At 47.5% G+C, this 26322-nt stretch overlaps 1 protein-coding gene across 4 annotated transcripts in view; it reads right to left on the reverse strand.

The window, feature by feature from the left end:
* The window catches only part of TMEM245 (transmembrane protein 245), a 956632-nt gene that overhangs the window by 732354 nt on the left and 197956 nt on the right, over positions 1–26322 (reverse strand). The window lies entirely within an intron of this gene.

Consider the following 26322-nt stretch of genomic DNA (forward strand, 5'->3'; position numbering starts at 1 on the left):
CCCCTCTAAAGTCTCACCTTATGGTTTGAAAGGGTGAGCTCTCCATCCTGTTTCGAGCGCAGGGGAGCATGATGTACCAGGTGCTTCACTGGTCGAAGGAATTGGTGAGTTCCAGGGCTATTTTGACTCTCCCGGCAAGACGCCGTAAGTATGCAGTTCGTAAGAGTTCAAATGCCTGACCATCACTCCTATCCAATCCCGTAATCTGTGGTCTTCTCCTTTATTCAGGTGCTGAGAGAAAACCAGAGTCGAGGAGTTATAACTCCGACGGTAAAATTAGGTAAGTCTATGGCGGGAGGTGGCTCCCCTTGATTGTCCTTTTGATTCTCCCTGTTGTGCTTTTGTTTCCCCTTAGGGGCCGGGGTATGGCGATGGTGCAGTGGGAGCTGCGCCGACCCGAGGAGAGGAATGGTTCCCCCGGTGGTAAATCAGGTAGGTCTTAGGGTGGTAACCAGCATTCCTCTATATGTTCCCTTGGCTCACCTTCTTGTCTTCATCTCCCCCTAGGTGCGGGAACATGCAGGAGGCTACGGTGAAACGTGAAGATGCTGCGAGGAACGGTGAGTGCAGCACGGCGCTGCTGCTGGCGATGCAACGTGTTTAAAAATAAAGTCTTTCCTTTGATTCGACGATGCAATGGCACTGGAATCAGGTAAGAAGCTGGTAAATGTTCTGGTTCTAACCTTTCTCCTCCTTTCCCTTGTTTCTAGGTGCTCCAGGTTCAAGGCGGGCGTGGCTGAAGTCTGGATGCTGCTGCAAGCTCGGTGAGTGTTACGCTGCTGGATGCAGAATAACGCGAAGCGTGTGCTGCTCTTCGGGCGTGGTTTAAATCGCATCCAAAGTAGTTCCAGGTAAGTATTCCTCCACTGCCACACCCGAGTGGCAAAAGAGTTCCTAGGTAAAGTAGTCCCTTCTAGGCCTCTTGAGGGCTTGGATCCCTTGCAGCATGGTCTGCATCAGGTAAGTTTTCCCCTTATGAGCCTGGCGCCTATGGCGCCAGGACTGAAGTCTCATATGAGCCTGGCGCTAAAGGCGCCAGGACTGTGTCCAGATGGCCCCTAACAGGGGTCACTGGGCCTTTCCCCGGGAACGTGATGCCTGCTCCCGGGGCTGCTGGACCTGGTCTGGTTCCCCGGGGGTAGGCATCATGAAAGCGGTACAGAGGAGACCACGATATAAAAGGAGTGCAAATCAAGGAGACCCTGCAGAAAATAGCATTATACGCCGATGATGTGATGCTCTATATGGGAGACACTAAGAACACACTACCCACTAAGAACACACTACCGAGAGCCGTTGAAACACTGGAGGAATTTGCCACCATAGCCGGATTCACAATCAACTACAATAAATCAAAGGCACTAAACATAACGGAGGACGCAAATACAATAAACGGCATGAAGCAGAGATTCCCCCTGAGATGGGAGGAAAACACTCTAGAATACCTGGGAGTTCACCTAGCAAAGAAATGTGAGGACTTATATAAATCAAACTTCCCTCCCTCTTTGGAAACAACTACAAGCGGACCTGCTGAGATGGGATAACCAGGAACTATTGTGGTTTACCAGAATAGCAGCGGTAAAGATGACCCTTCTCCCCCGCCTAATATATGTGACCAGTTCAATACCCGCGGAGATCCCACTACAGATGATCAAAGAACTTCAAAACGCAGTATTTAGATTCATATGGGCAAAAAAAGAGACCCAGAATACAGAGACGTATACTGACCCGTCCTCCGCTCCTGGGAGGCCTGGGAGTTCCAGACTTGGGCAGGGGCCCATTTTCCCCAATAGCACATAACATCGATTTCACCCCAGACTTGAAGAAGAATTTCTGGGTAGGATGGAAAGGCGCAGACACTCTAACACTGCAGGACATGTACCAAAAGGGTGACCCAATCCCTTTCTTAGAATGCAAAAAGAATTTCATCTGGCGGAAAATAAAAGGTTCAGATACATGCAAATACGACACTGGATCTCCCACCCATCAGTGAAAAGAGTGGGTACAAGAACACTAACAGACTTGGAACTAACAATGCAAGAGGGGAAACCAGAGAGAGGGATATCTAGAATTTACAGGCTACTCGATGGAGCACAACCAACGGACAACCTAAGATATAAAGAGAATTGGGAAAAAGATGTAGGCGAGCCGATAACGGAAAGAGTGGGACCAGATATCGACAAGAGCTCATAGATCCTCCAAATGTACAGCAATTAAAGAAGCTGCATATAAATTATGCTACAGATGGTACATGTCCCCCCACAGACTACACAAAATAAACTCAGAATATCCCCCAAACTGTTGGAGACAATGTGGAGGGAGAGGAGACCTGTTCCACATGTGGTGGACATGCCCCAAGGCGATTACCTATTGGAAGGAGATACTGGGACACATCAAAGACATTACTGGCAGAGAATTACCACTATCACCTAAAGTGATCCTGCTGGGAACGGAGGCAGAGGATATATACGCGGCATCAGGGCATATATCCACGCTAATAACACACTTATAATATATGGGGAGTAATGGCAATGGAGAAGGTAACTGCCATAAGAACAGAGACTTACCAGAGATACTTATCCATATGGTCCCCGTTTAGAGAGTTGGTCGGAGACAGTTGGTCGGAGACAGGGAAGCCCATTTCTATAAACCACGCAACCTCAGAAATATATTGATCATCTAACAACCCATAGCGAAGAAAGAGAGAAAGAACCAGCACGATAAGAAAAAAGAACAAGGCGAAAAGTAAAGGGGGGGAGGGAGTTAACTGTCTAAGTGTTACACTCAAGAACCTATGTTTGAAAGAAATGATCACTGCAGAGACTTTAGCCTACTGGCTCCCCCTCACGAAACTTTGTCGAAAAAAAGGGAAGCCTATTTCTTCAAACCTCAGATTCTCAAAAACGTTTATACCCCCAGACAGCCAGGAACACAAAAGAAGTGGGATCCTCATATGGGGTCATTTCAACGGAAAGGTCAAAAGACTCTGGAACCTAGAGATAAAGGATCTGGGTGGGGGGTGTGGAAAAAAAATTAAGAATGAATCGATAAAACTGGGAAATTTCTGTTGTATAGCAGCAGACTACGAAGTTATGACGCAGACTCTTATTGTCAAAAGCTATACTCTTGAACATTTGTTGAAAGTAAAATAATAATTTATAGTTTAAAAATTGGAGGCAATTTACACATCGGGTGATCTTAACCCTGAATGAAAATTTGGTTTTATGCATTGTGTTAACAAAGTATAATGTTTATATGTTGTAATTGACTATGCTTCTATCGAAAAATAAAAATGGTTAAAAAAATAATAAATGCCCAGGAGAGCCCTGGCAACCACCTTGGCAGTTACAGTCCGAAGGGGTATAGCCTCAGGGTGCCTGGTGGCATGATCTACCAAAGATGAACCGATGTCCACCTGAAGTGGGAGGGTCCAGGGGAAAGACAATGTCGATGCCCACCCTCTCAAATGGTGTGCCAACCACTGGCAATGGCTGCAGTGGGGCAATGACACTGCCTCCAGTCTTGCCAGACAACTGACAGGTTGGGCAGGTCCTGCAGTGGGACTCCACTTCTACTCCCATCCGAGGCCAGTAGAAATGGGCAGAGAGCCTCTGCTTAGTCTTCTTGGTACCAAGATTACCAGCCAAGGGCACCTCATGCGCCAACTGCAGTAGGAAGGGCCTGTAAACCTGGGGTACCACCAACCTCTTGAGGGCACCAGGTTCAGGCTTAGTGGGCTCACTAACAAGGAGCTCACCCTCCCAATAAATCTGGATTGTCCTAGGCACTTCTCCTTGTGCCTGGGTCAGGGCCTGTTTCCTCAGACCCTCGAGAGAGTGGCACTCTCTCTGTCCTTTACAGAAGTCTGCCCGGGATGGTCCCCCTTCAGCTAGCAAGCAGTGAAGATCGGGATGATCCTCCGGGTTGAGAACCTCTCCCACAGGAGAGTCTTCTGGCTCTTCTCCCACAGGAGTTGAGACAGGGTTTACCACTGGACCCAGCCCGTCCGGAGTATGGATCCCAATGGGTGCTGTAGGAACAGCAGGAAGAGAAGGAGCTCCCTCCACAGAGGTGGCCTTCTTGTTCTTCCTTCGTCTTGCCTTAGGCCGCGCCTTTGGCTCTGGTACCTGACTCACAGCCAGACCCGGGGTCGTCTGTGACCTAGTGACCACAGCAGCAGTCATGGGAATACCATCCGATATCAATCCCAACTCTACTAGATCATTACCTAACAGAATGTTAGCAGGGACATTGTCCTGAACCAAGACAGGAAGCTTTGCTGTCTTGTCTCCAATTACGAGTGTGACTAAAGCTACAGGCGATAATTTGGGAGGCCCACCAGCTAACCTGGTGGTTCTCAGAGGAGCACCTACATAATCCTCTGGCTTGAGCAGGGTCCTGTCCACCACTGTCATGCTCGCCCCAGTGTCTCTCAAACCAGTAGAAGGCTGGCCATTCAGGAGGACACTTCTCAAAAATCTACGGGTGTTCTGTGGGATAGTCGCCAGTACTTCCGCGTACTGGTCCCAGGCCCCAAGGGACACTAAGGAAATCTCTACCGGAGCACCAAATGTGATCCCTGTAGAGGAGGGGAGGACAGTGGCCTCCACCTCAGACATGGGGTAAGGGTAGGTCAGGCTGACAGCCTGTACCCCAAGTGCCTTACCTTTACAGTTGGAGTCACACCTCTTGTGATCCAGAGCCCCACAATTCCAACAAGTGCCGGGAGTGCGGGGTACGGTACTGGAACCACTGGGAGCCTGCTTTGCAGCAGGTGGACCACTACTCTTATTCCCACCCACAGATGACTTATCCCCACTAGATTTTTGGGTCTTCGGAGAGAGGAGGGTTTAGGTTTACCCGACTGACTGCTTTTGGGACTCCTCAGCTTTCTGAGAGGCCCCCTTTTCTTTGTCCTTCCCACTGGAGTCCTTAGGGGACACCCAGTGGGCGACCCACTTGTCAGCCAGCCGAGCCAGCTTAAAGGGATCCAAAATGTTCGGGTCAGCAACATACTGACGTAGCTCCGGTGAACAGGCTTCAGAAAAATGCTCAAAAAACAACAGGTGGGACTATTCAACGAAAGTTTTCACCTTGTAACCATCAATCCACCCCATCATGTTCATGTGCGCAGCACTCACCCAATCAACCCAAGACACATTCTCTCTTTTCTTAAAATCCCTGAACCTTTTAAGGTATTGGGTAGGTGTCTTGCCAAACTTGGCAATTAAAGCAGACTTCATACACTCATACTGACCCCGGTCTTCCACACTCCGCTTCAGAATACAGTTATACCCAGTCTGAGGCACTCTGCTTAACAAACACTTAGCCCAATCTCTTTTGTCAACATCATGAATTGCACAAGCCATTTCAAACGCTTCAATCCATTGGAGGATATCCGAACCCTCCACAAACACACCAACCAAATCTTTCATAATCTTGGTGGCTGGGGACCTGACACTCACTGGGTTTAGCTGAAGTCTCCACTCCTTTCTCTAGCTGGATTCTCTGACATTCAGTGTCCTGGTTCTTGAGTTCAAGGTCCTTATTTTTGCGAACAAGATCCCTTTTCTTGAGCTCCACTTGTTGAGCCAACTCCTCCTTCTTAAGCTCAGCATCTATTTCCAACTTGCGATATTCAAAGGCCAATTTCATCCTTAGTGACTCAAGCTCCAAGGAATTGCTGGGGTTCGGAACAGAGGCAGCAGGAAGGATGGCATTCCCAGAACCAGATTCAGTAGAACCCCCAGGGGCAGAGTCCTCATTGGTTGCATTCCCCCCCTCATCAAGAGTTTGACCATCAGTCTGGTAGTCCACCAGGGCAGCTATCAGCTCAGCCCTAGACTTATCCACAAAGTCTAACTCCCTGGCTTCACAAGCACTCTGGAGAGCCTCTAAGCTCATCCTAGTCAATTTACCATTTGCAATAGACTCCATTGCTTGTAATGCAGTTATTTTGTACACAACCAAACCTTAATTTAATAAAGTGCAGATATTTTGTAAGTGGCACAGTTATACACTGATTCTTAAAACCATAAGCATCCCACCGCTGCCACCAGTGTGAAGACTGGAGGGGGGTGTCTGTACTTCAGCTCTCTATATGGTAGAGGAGAGGCACAGAGGACCCCAGCCAAGATTCTCTATTATTGGTAACGTAGTCGAGCAATCAAGGCCTAGCTTCTCAGGAGGTGATGCAGGCTGGTTCTTAAGTACAGTGTATTCCCCGAACCCCCACAAAGGAATGTCCACACACTATATTACTGAAAACACAGTCTTTATATAATATTCAAAGGTATGTACACGATCACAATAACGCACTTTGTACTCGGAAATCAAAAATGATAAATATATACAATTCTAAAGTGGTACCACCAATGTTATCGAATCTCATTAAAGTGCATCAACTGTACGGTTAAAATGTCACACAGATCAATAACGAGGACACCAGCAATAGAGATAGGAAGGAACGTAAGATGGTTGAAACAATAGGCAGAATTCAGGCCTATACCGATAGACAGTTCTGTGTGGAGATCCCCCCCCCCCAACCTGGGCAACCTGTAAAATAAAGATATATAGCACAAGCCCAGTCCATATATTGTTCAATAGCCTTATTTCCTCCTATTAAGGTTTTACCCCTCCCAATGTACCTAGTGGAGTAGAGTTCTTCGAAGACGCGTCGAAGGATCCTTTTCAAGTGAATCCCTTTAAAGCAGGAGCCACGGATCGTCGAGAGGCGTTGAAGATGTTGAACTTGTCGTTGACGGCGGCGATGAGAAGTTCAAGGGTGCCGAGACCCTGATGTCGATCCAGGCGGTGCTCGTCAGCGACATCCTGCGAGGATGAGGTGTGCGGGGCACCTTGGCGATGGATTGTTCAGGACCGCAAAGAGTTTCAGAAGAACTGTGGCCCAACAAGGGTGTCGAGTCGTCAAAGTCTTTGTGGCCTTCAGGTGGCAGGAAACCCACCGGCGGATTCGCCTCGGCGCGTTGGTCGTCCTCGACTTTCTCCGGCAGGACAAAGCGGTCGACGCTGCGGACAAGGGAGTCCTTGGATTCAAATGTTCTTAGGCAAAGGGAGCTGGCGGCTCCGGTCGTCAGCAGCATGGCGTCAAGTGGTCCCCACGGCTGGGCAACACAACTTCGACGGGCCTCCAGCGGTTACACAAACCTGCGAACCCTGGTCGACAGCAATGGACTTCGACAGAGGCGAAGTCCGGGTGCTTTGCTTCGTTCTCCTCAGCGGTCCCGTCTCGGGTTGGCAGCCTTTCGAGGGTCTGACTTCCAGGGAGCTTCGGTGAAGGTTAGCGGTGCTCGATGGTCCCTCGGAGCACAGGAAGAGGGCGCCTTACCAGGTCCTCTCTCGGATCAGTCCTTGCAAATGCAACAGCAAGTTTTCTTCTAGCTGGGCGTCGAGGATCAGCAGTTCCAGTTACTCTTCAAGTGTAGACACAGCTTCTGAACAATTTCCAGTGGTGAGAGGTCCCCAGATATACTATCTTGTCTCTCATCCACACTGCTGGGTCACTTCCAGCAGCCAATCATACAGAAGGGCATTCATGCAGTCAGTCAGCCAATCAGGCACACAGTGCATTCAGGCCATCCTCCTCCCTCTCAGACACTCACAACAAGGAATGTGGATTGGGACAAGTACTCAGCCATTCATCACTGCACACTGCATTCAGGCCAGTTTCGGGTAGGGCTGTCTCAGTCTGTCTCTCATGCCAGAAACCAGACAGCCACAACAAGAAGTGCATATTGGTCACACACTCCATTCACCCAGGTCCCACCCACAGGGCGTACCTACAACATACAGTCACTGGGAAGGCTCCAGTCAGTCTGGACTTCACTTAACAACAACACCATATATGGAACTTCCACCCAACAGCCAGTCAGGGGGAAGGGACAGAGTCAGGGCTTCCCAGGACTTTGGGAAAACAAGGTAATAGGTAATAGAAAGCCAGAGGCCACAGGGCCCATCTTGTTTTCCATCAGGAATCAACTGATTCCAATGGCAGGGCCTGGGGATCCCCAAAATGGAGGATACTCAGCGCACCAGTCAAAGTCAGCATGGAACTGCCACCAGCCCATACCCTGCTCTGCGGGCCACCCACAGGTGCCCATAAACATACACTAGGGGCACAGGGTTGTACCCCCACCCATGGGGGCCGTAAGGGTATCCCACGGGTCTGTTTACCAAACCAAAAGAAAGGGAGCTGCACCGCCAGGAGTCCCACATGAACTCCTGCGCGGAAAATATGACAGAACACGATAAAAAGGCAGTAAAGGACAAGGATACGGAGGCCCTGTCCCTCCGATGCATTTCCAGCATCACATGCACCACCCCCATATCTCCTGAAGTCTGCCTTAATGCTCAGTTTAAGTTACCTTCAGAGAGTTTGGCTAGACTCAGTGTAAATTACCCTGTTATCCCACATAGCGGGTTCTAAAAATTAATCTGAACAGAAATGGTATGACAAAGAGTCCAAACTCATGCTTTTGGTGTTCCTGAACGGGTTCCAGTCAATAGAACAATATAATATATGCTCTTTGGTTTTTATTTGTCTCAGTAAAGGATATCTCACATATTTGCCTACTCATGCTGATCTCCCTGGGGCAATCTGCTTAGAAAAGAAATAGGTTTCTGTGTACATTTTGCACTCTTTGACTAGTAATTTCAGCAGATATTGTCATTGCTTTATTAGTGTTAGAGTGAGTTGCTGTATAGTGCAAAAGTCCTTTCTTTTCTACCCGCTATTCATTTATGGATTTATTTATTAATGCAGATATGATTCATTAGCTCTATGTTTTATTTGTAAATACTACACTTTTTAAAACTTTACTTTTAAAGTAGAAAAAGCTTTGAATTTCAAGGGCATGGAAAACAATGTACAAAACACATCATCACGGTCACTAGTTGAGAAACGCTTTGGAGAGAATACTGTGCACAATTGTACAGTGCCACTCATCTCCCCCTGCAGCTGCTGGATGTTATCTATATCTGATGTGCTCCTAATTTATACTCCAGTTTTCACAAATCCCCTTTAGTTACTTCACTTTGTGCATAAGACAGATTGATATTAAGTGTCAGAGATTGTGAAGATTGGCATGTTGTCTGAACTGCCCATTCTGGCATGTTGGGGAAGCAAGCCACCAGAGACTGGTTGGTCTGGCTACTACCGGGTCTGCATATCAGAGGAAGGAACCCACTGGCTCGATGTCCCCTAAAACGCTGCAATACCCCATTGGGTGTCCCGCTGCAGAGTTCTGTCCAGCAAGATTACATTGCCAATGGATATCGCAGGAATAGTGTTAAACAGGGAATCATAGGAACAGACAGTAATGGGCACAAAACAGAAGCCTTACCTTCAGAAGAGCGAGCAAAGCCCACCTCATTGCGCCACAGTTTGGAAGCATTTCACAAATCCATGTCAGCTCAGATCGAAGCAAGGCAAAACCGCTCTTTGCATCAGTGAGAATTCCAAGACCACTTTTAAACCCTTGCAGTCATGTGCCAACCGCTCAACAACTCAAAAAATGAGCCGATTTGTGGGATACATTTACCCACTCAGCAATACTTCCCCACATCACCAAGCTGCACTTCAGCAGTTAACAGCAAAATGGCTGCACTGGGTCCTTTAAGCACCACTGCCTTGCTTCAAACCTGTGTTTTGGAGCTACAAAAGGATGGCTGCACTGTTTTGCCAAGCACCATTGGGAAAGTTGGAACCGGGAGCACACCAAGAAAGGCTGCCAGGGTATGTTCTGGTGTGTACTATAGAAGCATTGGCTGCATTGTGGAACTAGCCAAACAGGTTTTCTGCTTGGGGGGTTGCTATCAACAGGAGAGTCCTCCCCCCCAAAAGAAGCCACACTAGATTTTGGGACACTTACCTGCTAATTGTGCCCTTGGAAACTCTGAATAGGCCAAGAGAAATAAATATCACACGCTCGTCAGACTTCTGTCTGGGATTCAGCTTGAGACAGTAGATCTGGGACACCAACGTGTAACTTCTGGAACTGACAACAATCATACGCTCAAACCAAGGAGCTCCAAAGAAAAACTCCATGACAACCCTGGGCTAAGCTGACATTTGCTGGTAGCCTGAAAGAAATGGTCCCAGTTGAAGGACAAAGGCCAGCCCTATTTGGCTCAAAATACTATTTGATGAATACACTTTTAAGACTTAATTCTGTAACCGGACAGCACAGTAATGTAAAAGTTGTACAGTTTAAATGTGATTTTCGTGGCTTCTAAACAAGATATTGTGGCCCTCAATAGCATGTATGGTACGCAAACCCCAGGAAAATATGAATCATTGTAAAAGTACACAAGGTGGAACGTTTAAAAAACGTACAGAAATATGCCCTATGATAATATACACACACACCTAAAATTGTGGGATTTTGGGTGAAGTGGTTCTCACTAAAATCGTGAAAAACTATTAGAAGGACAAAACAATGGCGTACAGACCTGGGAGTGGGAACACCATGCTCTGTATAAAATATGTAATCTGCCTATGTGATTTAAGAACGTGCCACAACTGTACAAATGTGTAATGTATGTTAAGATTGATTTTGGCAAAAAGGACTGTGGAAAGGCTTAGCACCTCATAAAAACACAACCCCATAAACTGAGTCCCCTCCTAGAGGAGGCAACCAACATTGGCTGCCCTATCCGGTCTTGGGGGTAGGTCTAGCTCAGTTCTGCCCAACAATAAACCCAGTGATGTCACCCACTTTTATAAAGGGTGGGAAATCACAGGGACAGGAGATTCTCCTGAATTTCCAGCGCCTGCGTATTCAGATATTCCAGACCCTTAGCAATATTTTCATTAAATTAATTTTCCATCAAGAAAAAGGGTACACTGTGTGATGGGGGTTACAACTGCAGCGTAACTTTTATATTCATGGGTGGCGTTCCCCTTTTCTAGCCATTAAATCTAGTGTAAGTGAAATTTGTCTTTTCTTTAAAACCAATGTTCTCTCCTTAATTGCTTTATTTTACCCAAACCGAACCTCCTTTCACCTTGAAAATCTCATCCAATTATCCAGCTATAGTCACTCTAACTTGTATATTGTCCTTGTGAGCTATCACCCAGCCTAAAAACAGCATTCCAATTCTGTGTTTTTCACCCATAAAAAAAATAAACATTTTGATATTTAAAACTGCAAATGTGTAAATTGCAACTTTTCAACGTGTGAATTTGGCTGCACTGTGTTTTCATTTCAAGTTGCTTTTTGAACAGTATGCCTTTTGTGATACCTTACCTTCTAGGTGCTAGTGATATAACATCCCTGAGACTGTGATCAAACATATGTCAGTCAAGTCAAACAAGTTTATTCGGATTCACATAGTCCATCAAACGACATAAAATATGTACCAACAATCAAAAAGTTAAACATTTCTTACATTATCTCTAAGAACCTTGAAATACAATGTTAAAAATGGGCCAGAAAAGATAATACAGTAATTAATTCATGATCACCGATTCATAAAATCCATTGTTTACAGGGACACAGATTAATCCTTATATACAATAATACCTCCAGTATTAGGTTTTTCATGCTTGGTTTCCATCTCCATGGAGCCTCAATAGACTTTTCCTAAAATACATTGCTCTTTTTAAAAATGTGAGCAAGGCCCACGCTGTGAAGACTGTGTCTGCACTCAAAAGAAAAACAAGTGCGGCTTTATGGTGGCGTATCTTAGATTTCCTTAGGGCTGGTAGCCAAGAAACTCTACGAATACCTGCATAGCCCGGGCAAAAAAACAAAAAAATGAGCCAAATCCTCCAGCTTATAACCACATACCGTACAACCGGCCATATCTGGGGATCCTTTCCATCTAACTATATTCGCTTGCAAGAGAAGGAGATCCAACCGTGCCCTTGTTATCAGTCACCTATCTTTTATGGACTCCAAGTTAGATATGGTTGGATCCCAAAGGGCCTGCTGATCGTAGAGTGGAATTCATCAGATTTATTACCATATTCCAATGGTATTCTTTTCCTTGCTATTGCTGCTCTGACCACATTTATGAGGCTAGACCCCTCGATCTTCGAAATAAGTAGGTCAGGTGGGAAAGAGCACCAAGATTAACCTCCCCTAGGGCATTAGAAATATAAGCCAGTAAGGGAATTTTTTGCCACCCCGCTTTACCTACCACAGACCGACTAATAAAATGACAAAGTTGCAAATTCATTGGCCCACAGCCGGAGCCAAAATAAAATTGGAGTCAATGCCCACAGGTCCTCCCACAACTCCAGGAAGCTGCTGAATTCGGGAGCCCCAGCAACTGTGAGAAATTTGTTTTCTTTGACTTCCGTAGCCCTTTGGTAGCCCCATATGGGGGCGCCATCCAAAGTGACAGCCAATGTTTGGGCACCATAAATCTTGGTGATCACTTCTAAAGGCTGCCACTTGCACCTAGACATAAAAAAACGAAATATACCCCCTATTTGTTGGCTCATTTTGGCCGATTGTTTGGCCACGTGGGCCGAACCATTCAATACGTCCGAAAAACTAATGCCCAGATAATCAAAGACCTTAACTCGGGGTATGATTTCTCCAGCGCACAGCATCGGTTTCATGACCACTGACCGGTTTCTACCCACAACAGCCATTACTGCCGATTTTTTGGAGTTAAGTTTTAGACCTAAATTACACATAAAGGTTGTGTAAGCGTTAATCAGGGCCTGTAATGCTCTGGGGGTCTTTCCTAACAAAACTGTATCACCGGCATAGGCTAAAACAGGACAACCCCGTCCCCCCAGAACTACAAAGTCTGCCAAGATGTTAGTGAGATCAAAATGAGAGACCATTGATATAAAGGCAGAAGCAGATAAGGGCTAACACACAACCCTGCCGTACTCCGCAGCCCACCCTGAAGCAGGCCCTACAATGTCCCCCCCGGGCCACTGCGCACACAAGCCTCATTATCTGTATGCAGCTCGACCAATACCTTCAGAATATCCCCCGGACACCCCATGGACCCAAGCACGGCCCAAAGCTTTGCCCTGTCCACCTTATCAAAGGCCGTGCTCAGGTCAATGAAGGCCAAATAAACTGCCTCTCTCTTACAATGGACCGCATTGGCCACCAGGAGATACAGATTAATGCTCCGTTACATAGTGCCTACCCCAGGGCGGAATCCAAACTGAATGTCCAAAAGGATCGATGCTTCCCCCAACCAGGATTCAATACGAGACAATAATATTCTCCCAAAGATCTTAAAACGGGAGTCCAACAGAGAAATCGGTCTACATGCACTTGGACTAGACATATCTCCTTTTTTAAAAATTGGGTAAATAAAGGCCCTTTTCCAAGAGGGGGGATAATTCCCTGTTTGCATACACGCATTAAATACCACCGTTAATAAAGGTGCCCACAGATCAAGTGGGTCTTGAAACAAATATGAGGGGATCATGTCTGGTCCCGGGGCTCTGTTATGGGCTTGAATATTGATGGCCTTTCTGACCTCCTCCATCTCAAATTTTAGAGCAGGCACAGCAAATTCCTCACCGACTTCAATATTGCCCCCCCGAACAAACTCCCAAAATGTTTTAACCAAGCCCCATCCTCCACATGTGTCCCACTGACCTTGTTATTCCTACACCCCTCCGAACTGCCCTTAACAAATTCCGAGAAAGCCTTCTGATCTCTAGTAGCTGTGTTTAGAAAGCTCTCCCAAGCCACCCCTTCAATTTCTTGTTTTCTTCTTCTTAATTCCCACTTATAGGCAGTTCTAACTTGAGCTATCGCTTTTCTACTGGATCGAAATCAAACCACCGCCTCTGCAGTGATTTCTCTGTGACAGCTTAAAACAGCAGGCTAACCTTAAAGGTAGTGATACTTTGCGTGGTTGGAAACACCGTTACGCTGTAGAAGCGACTCCCCAAAACAAAAATCCTTAGTATCAGGCCTGTGTATAAAACTGAAGCTAAATCCACCCCAAAAACTAGACAAAAAGCAACAGAATACAGATTACCTGTGCTTAAATAAATTAATAAAGAAAGGACACTTTCCAAAATGGCCACAGTAGAGGTCAATATAGCTAGGGAGCACTTTCTGCACAAGCTATTTGTCACAGGGGAATGGGCAGAGCAAGATGAAAACGTCTGGCTAGAAGAAATGATGCAACAGGTCACTGCCTTGGACATGGATATGTGGCAGGAATGTGGCCTATTACATCAAGCTTTGAGCGAGTTGTACATGACTCCGAAAATTAAAGAGGAGCAAATTAAAATTGTTAGAATCACGGCCCACATGTATCTCCATATGGGAGTGATACAGGAAAAGCAGGAAGAAAATACAATTCTTGCGCAAAATCAATCTGAACTTGTAACTAAAATACAGACTGAACTAAAATTAGCGGAACAAAAATTGCAAAACTTCCAAGATTCTGAGGCAGAATCTGGAAACTATAACAAACAGTAAAAGAGGACTTGGCTCAACAACAGTAAAATAATGCAGATCAAGAGGCCCAATTAGATGCATTCAAAGAGGAGTGTAGGGAAAAGGTTGACTCTCTGGAAGAGAGTGAACATAAGCTGAGTCAACAATTAATTTACAATAGGGTTTGCTCAGGACAAATAACCATGCTGCAAGACCAGATAAATAAAGAGGAAAATAATTTAATTATGAGAGGCCTCCACTCTCAATCAGAATTTGATGAAGAGCGCCAGAAATTAGGCGCCATAACACAACAAAGGGACGACCTGGCTGAACAAAGGGGCGCTCTGTATCAGGAGAAAGAGGCCCTATACCAGGAAATGTGCAGTGTGAAAACTAACCTGGAGAGAAGGGAGTCAGACCTTCAGGTACTGACTGGCATAAAAGAAGAATGTGAAAAATTAATGGGACATAGGAGACAAATGGAGCTCGAGTTAGAGCAGGCCATAGAGGCTCTAAATGTGCAGAAAAAGGAGGTTTACAGAAATTGTCTCATTGTTCCCAAACCATACAGGCAGCGCAAAGAGACAAGGAGGCCCTGTGTTGGGAGAAAGTGGGGCTCCACCAGCATGTAGAAGCTCAAGAGCGGGTCAGAGGATAGTAAAGCCCTGATAGCTGAGCAAAAGGCTTAGATCTTTGCCTATTATCAAGAGGTAGGGACTGGGAAGGTGAAACTAGCAAGGTTGGAGAAAGAGGGTGCTAGATTTAATCCGAACTGGAGAGACCCCAAACAGGTAGAGGGGGACAGGGCAACCCCTGATCATAGTACAAACCTTTATACGAAGGGACCCAAACCCCTTTAATACTGTGTACACCGCTGACTTCATGTCTTCTGGTTTACATGAGCCAGAAACCATGAGGCCGGCAGAATTAAATAGGCTGAGCATAATGGAGCTGACAGGTCCACGCCCCCCCAGAAAGTGATGGACAGGCGTCCCTGTAGAGACACCAAAATATTAAGGCTGATGTCTCTGATAAGGAAGTCTCCTATGAGGAGAAAGTCCGTGAATTAGACCTGCAGAAATACTACCTCCAAAGGGACCAGTTGGTTTAATTTGTTTAAAGAAGGAATGAAATGAGGGCCAAAAACAGCATTATAAAGACCTCCACCCAATCAGGGCAGTGGGGGGATCCTCTGCCAAACCTGGAAGACTACTCTCCTGTGCGCCACAGGGGAGAAGAAACTAGGCCCCACCATTCTGCGAGCCCCTCCCAAGCTCCCAGAATCAAGAAGCAGCTACAATATCAGGAGGGGTCCTCCAACAGTAGCGCCTCCGAGTCTGAGGGCGACTCAGATGACTCGGCCAAAGAAAGCAAATAAACTAAAGAGAGTTATGGCGAAAGACCCCATTAGGCAGATCAAGGCCATTAGTAATTTCATAACCCCGTACCACAAAAACGCAAAGTATTCTGTTTGGGAGCATTTGGAACTCTATGAACAAATGATATGTTATGTTAAAGGTACTTGTATAGCGCACCGTCACCAACGGAATTAGTCCCCAGGCGCTCTGGTGGATCTGTAAACGAGAAGGTGGGATGGGTTAGTAAGGTGAAGAGGGAAAGGATAGTGAGAGGATTGGTGTACTGATGCCAGCTTCAACTCGGTATACACCGGGTGCTGAGCTTTGGTGAGAGTATTGGGTCGGTGTCAGTCCGCGTGCGCTGTTGGTGCGGCTTATGTGTTGTTGCAGTGTGGTGAAGTGCATGCAGCTTGTTGAGCGAGAGAGGGTTGTGTGAGTTTTTTGAGTGAGATAAGTATGCAGAGAATTTGAGCTTATATTGCTTAGTGGGTTATATGGCATTTAACATGCTAACATTCACAGTTCTGTCTAAGTGTAGCACTTGCTGACCTACGTAATTCCGTTTAATTGTGGCCCTCGCCAATCTTCACAATCCCATCTAGATGCGGCGCATGCTAACGTGTACAATTCTATCGAAGTGTGGGACATGCTAGCATTCTCAGTTCCTTTAAGAGTTGCGCTTGGTAATCTTCATAATTCCCTCTAAGTATGGCACAAACTAACATTGACAATTCCATCTAAGTGTGTCAATGACTAGCCTACCTACTTTCGTCTAAGTGTAGCGCCTGATAACATTTACAATTTTATCCAAGTGTGGCACTTGTTAGCGTTCGCCGTCCTGTTTAGATGCAGCGCAGGCCAATGTTCACAATCCTATCTAAGTGTGGCAGATGCTAACATTGAACAATCCTATCTGGGTGTGACGCAGGCCAATGTTCACAATTCCATCTATGTATGGGCGTGCTAACTTTCACAATCCTACCTAGATACGGCGCAGGCTAACGTTCTAAATTCTAAGTGTGGTACATGCGAAGATTCAGGTTCCATCTAGGTGTGGCAGAAGCTAACATTCACAATCCTATCTAGATATAGCGCAGGACAATGATGGTGGACACTTTTCACCTTAAAGACAGCCAGAACTGCATAGAGTATGCTAAATGGACGTTCTCTCCATAGTACTCCAGCTTCTTTGCTGGACTGGAAGACCAAAAACATTCAAGATAGTCCACCTACGGGGAGGCCATTTTGAAACACTTTACCGCACACAGAAACCCCCAAGAGGCTTGGAAAGCAGCCTATAATCTGCAAAACCGAGAAGATCAGGCCCCACGAGAATTTGTGCAGGAGCTAAAACACGCCTTTGCCCAAACCACTAGGAGGGTGCACACGGATAGCAGAGAATTTATCACTACCTACTTTCATGCGCTCCCAAAATAGATCATGCCCCAGCTGGTGAGAGATTTCCATGATAAAAGATCTCTGGACTGGGTAATATAGCAGGGTACTCGAATTTATGAAGTTCAAAACCCTGCAGAAAATAAAAACCAGATAAAAAACCCCAAACCAGCCAACACCCCCTGCTGCCACGAAGGAGACAGGGGTGAAGGTTGCCCCCATTTTGGATATAGAAATGGGAGGGGGCATAAAAATGTACTTACCCAAAACCAGCAAAATCAGAGGGAGAGAGGAGGCCTAGAGTGGAGGGTTACCAAAATCCCCAGTACCCAGAGTACTCTGGGAGAAGGGATAGTTAACCTTCCTGTGAAACCCCTAGGTACGAACAAAGACCCCCTTACCAGCCGGAACGAGTGTCCCAACTGGAGCACCAGGACCAGAACCTCACAATAGGTTGCATGTTGAGGGCTCAGCAGAACCCTCAGATGAACATGGCGGCTCAGAACCCCGCAAACCCAGGGTCTGGCACCCCAGAACAATGACACGGAGAGAACCCTGATAATTCACTGGTTCCCGAGGAGGAGGCAAGGGGATATAAAGCCCTAGAGGAAGCTTCCTTCCTCACCCATGAAAAGCCCCTGGACACCCCGGAACCGGAACTAAAATCTCTTACCCCCGAAAATCTGCAACCCAGGGAACAGAGGGTGGGTAGGAGAAAGACCTCAAAAAGGCCCATTTTGTGGAGGAAGTTAAGTGTGCTCCAATTTGAAAGGGAAGAATCCTTAGAGGATTCTGGGAAAACAATCTTCTCCTTCAGGGACAGGGGAATTCCTCCCAAAGAAAAATGGGTCCCAAGAGATTTAAATGAAGACTGGGTGGGTGTGGGGACTGATTCAGAGCCATCCATCCCTGAACCTCAGAATTGCCATTCTGAGAAGAAAATAGTAAAGGAGGGGTCCTCCCCACAAACTGGTCTAAGTTGCTGCCTCCGGGTAAAAGGGGGCAGCACAGAGCTAGGGGAAAAATGGTATTCCGAAATCCCATCTATTTCAGGATGTCAAAGTCCAAAATAAAGAAATTGACCACCCAGCTCGCCCAAAATGCCCATTACATTTGCCCACTTGAGGAGAAGGAGAAGGAGGGGAGATTGTATGCCCCTGTTCAAGTGCAAGGGCAATGTACATTTTCAGCAGTGGTGGACACTGGATCCCAAGCCACTCTTCTGTCAAAAAGGGATTTTGAGCAGCTAAATTAACGAACACCAGATCCCTCTCACCCCTCTTCCTGGACAACTCCAGAACTTCGACAGGAATGACATTCCTGTTGAGGGGACTGCTGATTTGGAAATAAAAATTGGGCGACACAAGGTGAAACACCCGGTCATAGTCGTGACTCCAGATGGAACACCCTGTCTACTAGGGAATGCCATCCTCTGCAGGTTGTCTCCCCTAATAAGACTGTGTAAACAAGGTACTCTGGACGCAGACTAACAGGCCAATACAATTTAAACAGAGTGTCAACCATGTTAGTTTAAATGGCACATGCTACATGGTTGAACAAAAATCTGATCATATTGAGTTTAATTTCCAGAATAATCAAATACCTGACGTTACAGTAATTGCTGTAGGACGACAAACTGGCGATGGGAACTCCTTTCCATTCCTGAAGATCAACCTTCCTTCCAGTTATAAGTGGCATTCACACAATCTGAAAATCCCAATTCTATAGCCAAAAGTAATGAGAAACCAGCTCAAAGTTTAGCTGACATTCAGAAAATTAGAGAAGAGCAAGTTACTTACCAACTGGTAACGTTCTTTCGATTGGATGTTCCTCCAACGTATTGCACATCTTTGATATGTAATGTCCACAGCTGTGGACTTCGGAAACTTTTTGGCAGAACGAGTCCTGCGTCGATGGCGTCAGGTAAATGTCCCTCGAAGGCCTCTGTCGAGGGCGACGTCACAGGATGTTATAAAAAGGACGCATGGCGCCCGTAGCCTCAGTTTATGTTTTTTCTCCATAACGTGTGACATGCACATATCCAATGTCTGCTTGACTGCACATAGCCTTGTGGAAACGTAAGCTGCAATCGCATAGGAAATTCTCCAGAGGGGCAGGCTGGGAGCGCAATGTGGAATACATTGGAGGAACATCCAATCGAAAGAACGTTACCAGTTGGTAAGTAACTTGTTCTTCAAATGGATTGTGTCCTCCAACGTATTCCACATCTTTGACAGACTCCCAAAGCAGTACCAGAAAATGGAGGAGGGAAAAGAATTTAGAGTACCCGATCAGATGGCAGAATAAAGAAACGCCTTACCAAAGGCCATGTCTTGACCATGGAGCGTATGCAGGGAGTAATGTTTAACAAAGGTGTGGATAGAAGCCCATGTGGCTGCATCACAAATATTACTAATAGGAACTCCCTGGTGTAGGGCTGTGGAAGAAGCCACACCCCTAGTAGAATGAGCTTGCAACCCTTCAGGAGGGTCCTTACCCACCAATCGGTAACATTCAGTAATGGTGAGGATAATCCACCTGGACAAGGTCTGTTTGGTAACAGCCTGGCCCAATCGGTGTCCAGCATATCCCACAAAGAGTTGATCGTCCACTCTGACCCTGGACATCCTAGAAATATAAAAGCTCAGAGCTCTCCTAAGGTCCAACTTATGGAGTCGCTCCTCTTCTTTACCAGGATGAGGAGGAGGATAGAAAGAAGGAAGAAGGAAGAACCACTTTCTGGTTCAAATGAAATTCAGACACTACCTTAGGTAGAAAGGAAGGACGCACCCTCAGTACAACTCTATCCTTGTGGAACACAGTAAAGGGTGGCTTAGATGAAAGTGCCTGCAATTCAATCACTTTGTGAGCAGAAGTAACCGTAACCAAGAATACAGTCTTGAAAGACAATTCCAAAGGACAAGAGTGCAAAGGTTTAAACTGAGGAATTTCAAAACCAAATTCAGATCCCAAACCGGCACCTGGAAAGGGGACGGCGGGGACACATTAGTAAGCCCTTTAAGAAATAGGGAAATCAAAGGAATCTTAAAGTAAGAACATTCTTCAGACGAGCACTTGAAGATAAAGACAGGCTGCCAGGTAACCCTTAATGGTACCCACTTGAAGGCCCCTGTGGGCCAAAGAAAGCAAGAAAGACAAAACCACAGGAATGGAACACTGAAAAGGATCACCATTTTGTCCTCTGCACCAGTCGCAAACCTTACGCCAACGGTACAGGGATTTGTTGTTGGCCTCCTGGCCGAAAGCAACAACACCATCACGTCGTCCGGGAGGTCCAAATCCTTGTACCTCAACCTTTCAGATACCAAGCGTGATGGTTGAGTTGAGAATCCTGACCTCTGGATGGAGAACCTGACCCCCCCCACCACCCGCACGTTAGAGCAGATCCTCTCGGTAGGGAAGACGGCGTGGAGGGCAGATGTACATTTCTAGAAGATCAGGGTACCATTCTCTCCTGGCCCAATCCGGAGCAATGAGGATCATGTGGGATCCGAACCTCCGTAACCTCCTAACACTTGACAGGGACTGGAGGAAATGCGTACAGCAGTGGGAATGACCAATCCACCATGAATGCGTCTCCCAAGGCTCCTCTCGGAGGAAATTCCCTTGAGAAATATCTCTCGCACTTCCGGTTGGCACTGGCAGCAAAGAGATCCACTTCTGGGGGTTCCCCAAAGGGCGAAGATCTCCAGAAGGACTTCCTGAGCCAACTCCCACTCGTGAGAGATCGTGCTCTGCCTGTTCAGAGCGTCCGCCGCCGCATTTTCCTCTCCAGCCAGATGAACTGCAGAGAGCCAAATTCCCTGCTGGATTGCCCAGAACCAGAGCTGCATTGCCTCTCTGCACAATGGGAGTGACCCTGCACCCCCTTTTTTGTTGAGGTAATGCATGGCCACTGTGTTGTCTGTCATGATCAACACTCTTCCCCCGCACAGACGTCAGAAAAGCCTTCAGGGCCAGCCTGATGGTCCTCAACTCTAACAGGTTGATGTGGAGTTTGGACTCCGACGGAGACCAACGACTGCTGGCGGTCAATTCTTCTGCATGAGCTCCCCATCCTGTGAGGGAAGCGTCCTTCACTACAGTCACCTCTGGCCACGGTTGCCAAAACGGTTCCTCCTTCATCAGGTTCCCCTCGGTAGCTCACCACAAAAGATCCTTGGAGACCGGGATCGGAATCTGAACGGGATCCGACATCTTGCCAGAGAAATGCGACCACTGCATCTTGAGGACACATCCTCAACCTGGCCTCTGGCACCAGAAAAATGCAGGATGCCATGAGGCCTAGCAACCATAAGAATTTGAAAGCCGGGAGACTCTGGGCATGTTGAAACTTGTCCACCATCTGCACAATGTGATAAGCCCTTAACATGGGAGGCGAGCACTTCCCCAAGGACGTGTCCAACACAGCCCCGATGTACTGGAGCAGTTGGGTAGGTGTCAGATGCGACTTCTTGAAGTTGAGGGAGAAGCCCAGCTTGTGGAGGGAGCAGCGGTGAGATCGAGGTGATCCAATGCTTGCTCGGGAGAACGCGCATGGATCAGCCAGTTGTCCAGGTAGGGGTAGACGTGAATCCCCCCTCGCCTGAGATACGCTGCCACCACCACCTCCAATAGCTTGGTGAAGACCCTCAGGGCAGAGGTCAATCTGAATGGCAGGACACGAAACTAAAAGTGCGAGTCACCAGCCGCAAACCTCAGGTACTTTCTGTGCTTGGGATGAATCGGCACATGAAAGTAAGCATCCTGTAGTTCCAGAGACACCAACCAATCCTGAAGATGAAGGGCATGGAGGACTTGAGAAAGAGTGACCATCCTGAACTTGTCCTTCCTGAGAAGTTTGTTCAACCAACGCAAATCCACGTTGGGTCTCAATCCCTCATCTTTCTATGGAATCAAAAAATATGGGGAATACCATCCCTTGTTCATCTCCGCTACAGGCACCAGTTCTATAGCGCCTTTCTCTAGCAGGGTCAAGATTTCCTGCACAAGGAGCGGATCTGGAAGCTTCAAAGAGAGATTGCCCAGTGGATTGTCGTGAGGCCGCTGTAGGAAGGGAAGGCAGTAGCCGTGGGCTATTGGATCCAGAACCCATGCATCCGAAGTAATAGCTCGCCATTCTTCGAGATGCTGAGACAGTCTGCCCCCAAACGGCAAACCATAGGACATGGTCCTATGACTGTTTTGGAGCGTCTGTGGCAGCGCCTCAAGGCAAAGAGGCAGTTGCCTGAGCGGCTTTGGCACCTCTATTTCCCTGACCACCATGGGTACTTTTACACTGACCCCTTGTCCCCGTGGATACCAGGTGAGCGTTACGTCACTCAGCCTGTTCTGACCTCTCACAACCTCAAAGTCTACTCGACTGGGGACTGGGCCTGAAACACAGGATTGGTAGAGTATAACTCCCTATTGTCTCTGTGTGCTTGAACTCCTTCTTCCCCGGGGTCCAACCCTTCCCTTTGATCCACAGCTCACATTGTTTTCTTGGAAAGTGTGCTCTCCGTCCTGCTTTCAGAGCAGGGGCGCGTTGATTGATGCAGGCTCATTGCTGCCTAGTTACTTCACTGGCAAGAGTCTGACAGGTAAGTATAATGAGTCCTTTGAACAGTTCTCTAACTTCGTTCCTTTCCTTCCTTAGATGATGGCCAGCATCCGGGGACGGCGATGTGGTGCTGAGATGAGTAGCGCTGAAGGCGAGTGAGAGCGTGATGCAACCCTTTCGTATTTGTATTGAACAGAGTTCTTTTTCTGTGTCTTTTAGGTGCCGCGACGTTTTCAGCGTGGATGCCGGTTATGAAGAAGAAATGCAGTGAGTAAGCGCGGTATACGGCGCCTCTAGATGTTTCGACGCTAACCTTGTGTGACGTTTCCCTCTTGCAAATGGATGAGAAGTTCCGGAGACAGAGTTCCCCCAGAGCGGCTGGGATTCAGGTAAGCGTTTGAAGCTCGTACAGTCTTTAAAAATAAGCGAAGATTTGCAGAATGCTTACTAATGCCTTTTTTCTGTTCTTTTCCCTTTTCCTTAGGAAGCGGCGTGCCGGGATGGGAATGATACCGCTGAAGATGCACGCAGAACAGAAGGAGGGATGAATGATGGGCAGAAGCGCCGCAAGGTAAGGCTGTTCCTAACGGTGTTCTTGTTCTTGCAGTAGCTGGGCGCAGAAGAAAGATGCAGGCCTACTGGAGACCGATCCGAACACGGTGAGTATCACGCTGCAGGTGCAGAAAACACAAAGCATGTTTCTCAGCCTGGGAGTGGCTTAAACAGTCTATGGGTATCCCAGGTGTCCATGGGCTGAACCACACCCAAAAGACTAGACTGCACATGCAGTTCTGGGAACCAAATATGTGGGGGCATCCATCTTGTCCCCATTAATGCACAAGTCCAATCCCCAATGTTATCCAATGGGAGTGAGTGAGTCCGGTGCCACAAGCGCCAAGTCTGACTCCAAGTGGGTCTTTGGAGGGATGGAGAGGCCCTTGAGGGCCATGTAGGTGTTCGTGGCCTGGCTCCAGCCTGACATCTTGGAGGGCTGGGGGCACGAGGGGCAGGAATCATGACACCCCTTTGACTGGCGGCTCCTCTCATTCTACCAAAGGAGGAGTAGTAACGAAAAGAACCTCCCTTCCACTGCTGTCCCCTTAGGACGAAAAGGCAGAGGTTGACTCACAGCTGTGCTTAAAGAATTCCCCACAGCTTTTGAGGTCTGCAACCTCTCAAGGCTCTCGTCAGCCTTGCTGCCAAACAAATGCGTGCCATCAAAAGGCATGTTAAAAAGACGGCCTTGCACATCCGGGGCAAAACCCGACTTCCGCAACCATGCAACTCTGCATGTAACGGTGCTCGCAGCCATGGACCGGCTAACACTGTCGGCCGTGTCCAAACCAGACTGAAGGGATTCACACATTGCATCCTTGCCATCTTGCACGAGAGCAAGGAACCTCTCCCTTTCTTCCCCCTTGGGAATATGCTCAGCCGCAAGAGAAACACAATTCCACATAGTGTGTGAAAATCTTGCCATGGCCCTAGTAGAGTTGGCCGAATTCAGTGCCATACTCGCCGCAGAAAACACCTTCCGTGCCCAACCGTTGAAGCGTTTGTTGTCCCAATCAGGAGGGATGGTAGGGTATGCCGCCTGCCTCGAGGTGGCCATAGCCGCCTGAACCACCAAACTCTTGGGAGTGGGGTGAGATGAAAGGTAGCTGGGGTCGCTACCGGAAGGGTGGTATTTCCTGGTTAACGATTTGTTAACTGCCGGAAGAGATTCTGTGGTCTGCCAAGCAGCCGCCACCCTTTTCTGCACGGTCAAACGAAAAGGTAACACCGGGTCAGAGGATGGACCTTGATCTAGAATATCCATCAAGTCATCCTGAACAAAAAGCTTCAGGAGGAGTTGACCAACCAAGATATTCTGTGACTCTAGCCATCAGTCTCCTGTAGGATGACTCAGCATGAGCCCCAGGCTCAGGCCTGCCAAACTCCACCTCAGGAGAAGTGTCTTAGCCACTGGCATCATGAAGAGATTGCCTTAACTCTTCCAATTGACTATCCCCTGAAAAGACAGGAGCCACATCAGCTTCAACAGGGTCAAAATCTAAATCCGACCTCTCCTCCTCCTCCTCATAGATGTCATCCAGAGGGAGGTAAAAGTTCTTCCTTCCTTGAAAGATCCGCCGTACCAGGGACCTCCGACAGCAAATCCCGGCCAAAAGTCCCCGAAGGTGTCGAGGGCGCCGATTGCTTCGGCGTCAAGAGCGCCGCCGGCTTCGGCATCGACAACGGTGCAGACGGCGCCGAATGCTGGTATGAAGGCAAAGCTTCGACGTCCGTATCCAACGGACACAGCGCCGACGGAGTCAACGCCGACCTCGAGCCCTTAGCAGGTTTCTGCAGTCTCACTGGGGATGAGGACCGAGACCTGGAAGCACGTCTCTTGCAACCATCCTGAGCCTTGTCCGAACGGGACCTCGAAGGTTCCCGATGAGGATCGCGCTGAGGACCCGAGCCCGAAGGCACACAAGCCCCGGATCGAGACCATTCCTTGTTGGCTTCATCAGAAGGTGCGGACGGAACTGTGCCCTGCGATTGGAAAATCGCCAACATCTGCTCCCTGAAGGCAGCCCGGTGACAAGGACTTTGTTGGACAAGCCACTTTCCTTGCGGCTCCATCCTCCAGGAGTACGGGGAAGGCAATCGGTGACAGTGCTTCCTAGAATGCCGAGACGAGGAGGACGAATGGCGCGAACCACATTTAAATAATGATATGTGGGAAATGGGCCTGGAAACACCCAATTCCAAACATCTCCTGCCTAGCAGGTGTATGCTCAAAATTTCTATAGGTGACAAAAACATGGAACATAATCGTTGGGTCATGCGAGATGTCCCTGCTGCATTCTATTTAGGCAGTGACATTCGCAATCAGTTTGCAATTAATTTAAATCTGATAAATTACAAGGCCTCGTCCCGATTAGGGGGCAATCCCATTGGCTTTGATGATTCTGAAAAAACATTTCGGTCAGCCCAATTGCTGCCGTATGCAGTTGAAGTTCAAATTGGAGAGGAGGTCACCATCCAAGGACGGAAACAACTGTTCCCACTTGAATTAAAAATGAAAAGAGGACAAACTGCAAAATCCTGACACATATGTACACCTCAATGCCCATCTCCAACAGCAGGGGTTGGGGTTAAACCCAACACCATTAGTCAATATAAAACACAACACCATTCCAATATTGATGGAAAACAGCGACCTTAGGAGTATCACTCTGGGCGCAGACACCATTATTGGAATGGCGGTTGATGACCGACATTTTTACATGGATCTAGGAAATTAACTAATGGGACCAATCCCCAATGACTGTTTTGATAATGACATACCACCAGACAGGCTCTTCAACCGGCAAGGGGGGAATTTCCTGGTGTACTCTTCCTGCCCTTACAGGGAGGAAGAGGTGACCTGTGACATGAGGCAGGATGAGGCGATATTCCAGGTTCACAATGACTGCCTCTCCTACAGGAAACCCTCTGTCCAGGTCAATAATATAACCGGAGACCTCTGCAATCAAGATGCCTGTGAGAATCCGGAAGAAAAAGCAAAAGTTGAAGCAGGTGTTCTTTAGATTTACAAGATATCTTTGCTGTGGACTCGTACCAC

This window comes from Ambystoma mexicanum, chromosome 5q (genome assembly GCF_040938575.1).
Source record: "Ambystoma mexicanum isolate Mex_15411 chromosome 5q, UKY_AmexF1_1, whole genome shotgun sequence".
NCBI lineage: Eukaryota > Metazoa > Chordata > Amphibia > Caudata > Ambystomatidae > Ambystoma > Ambystoma mexicanum.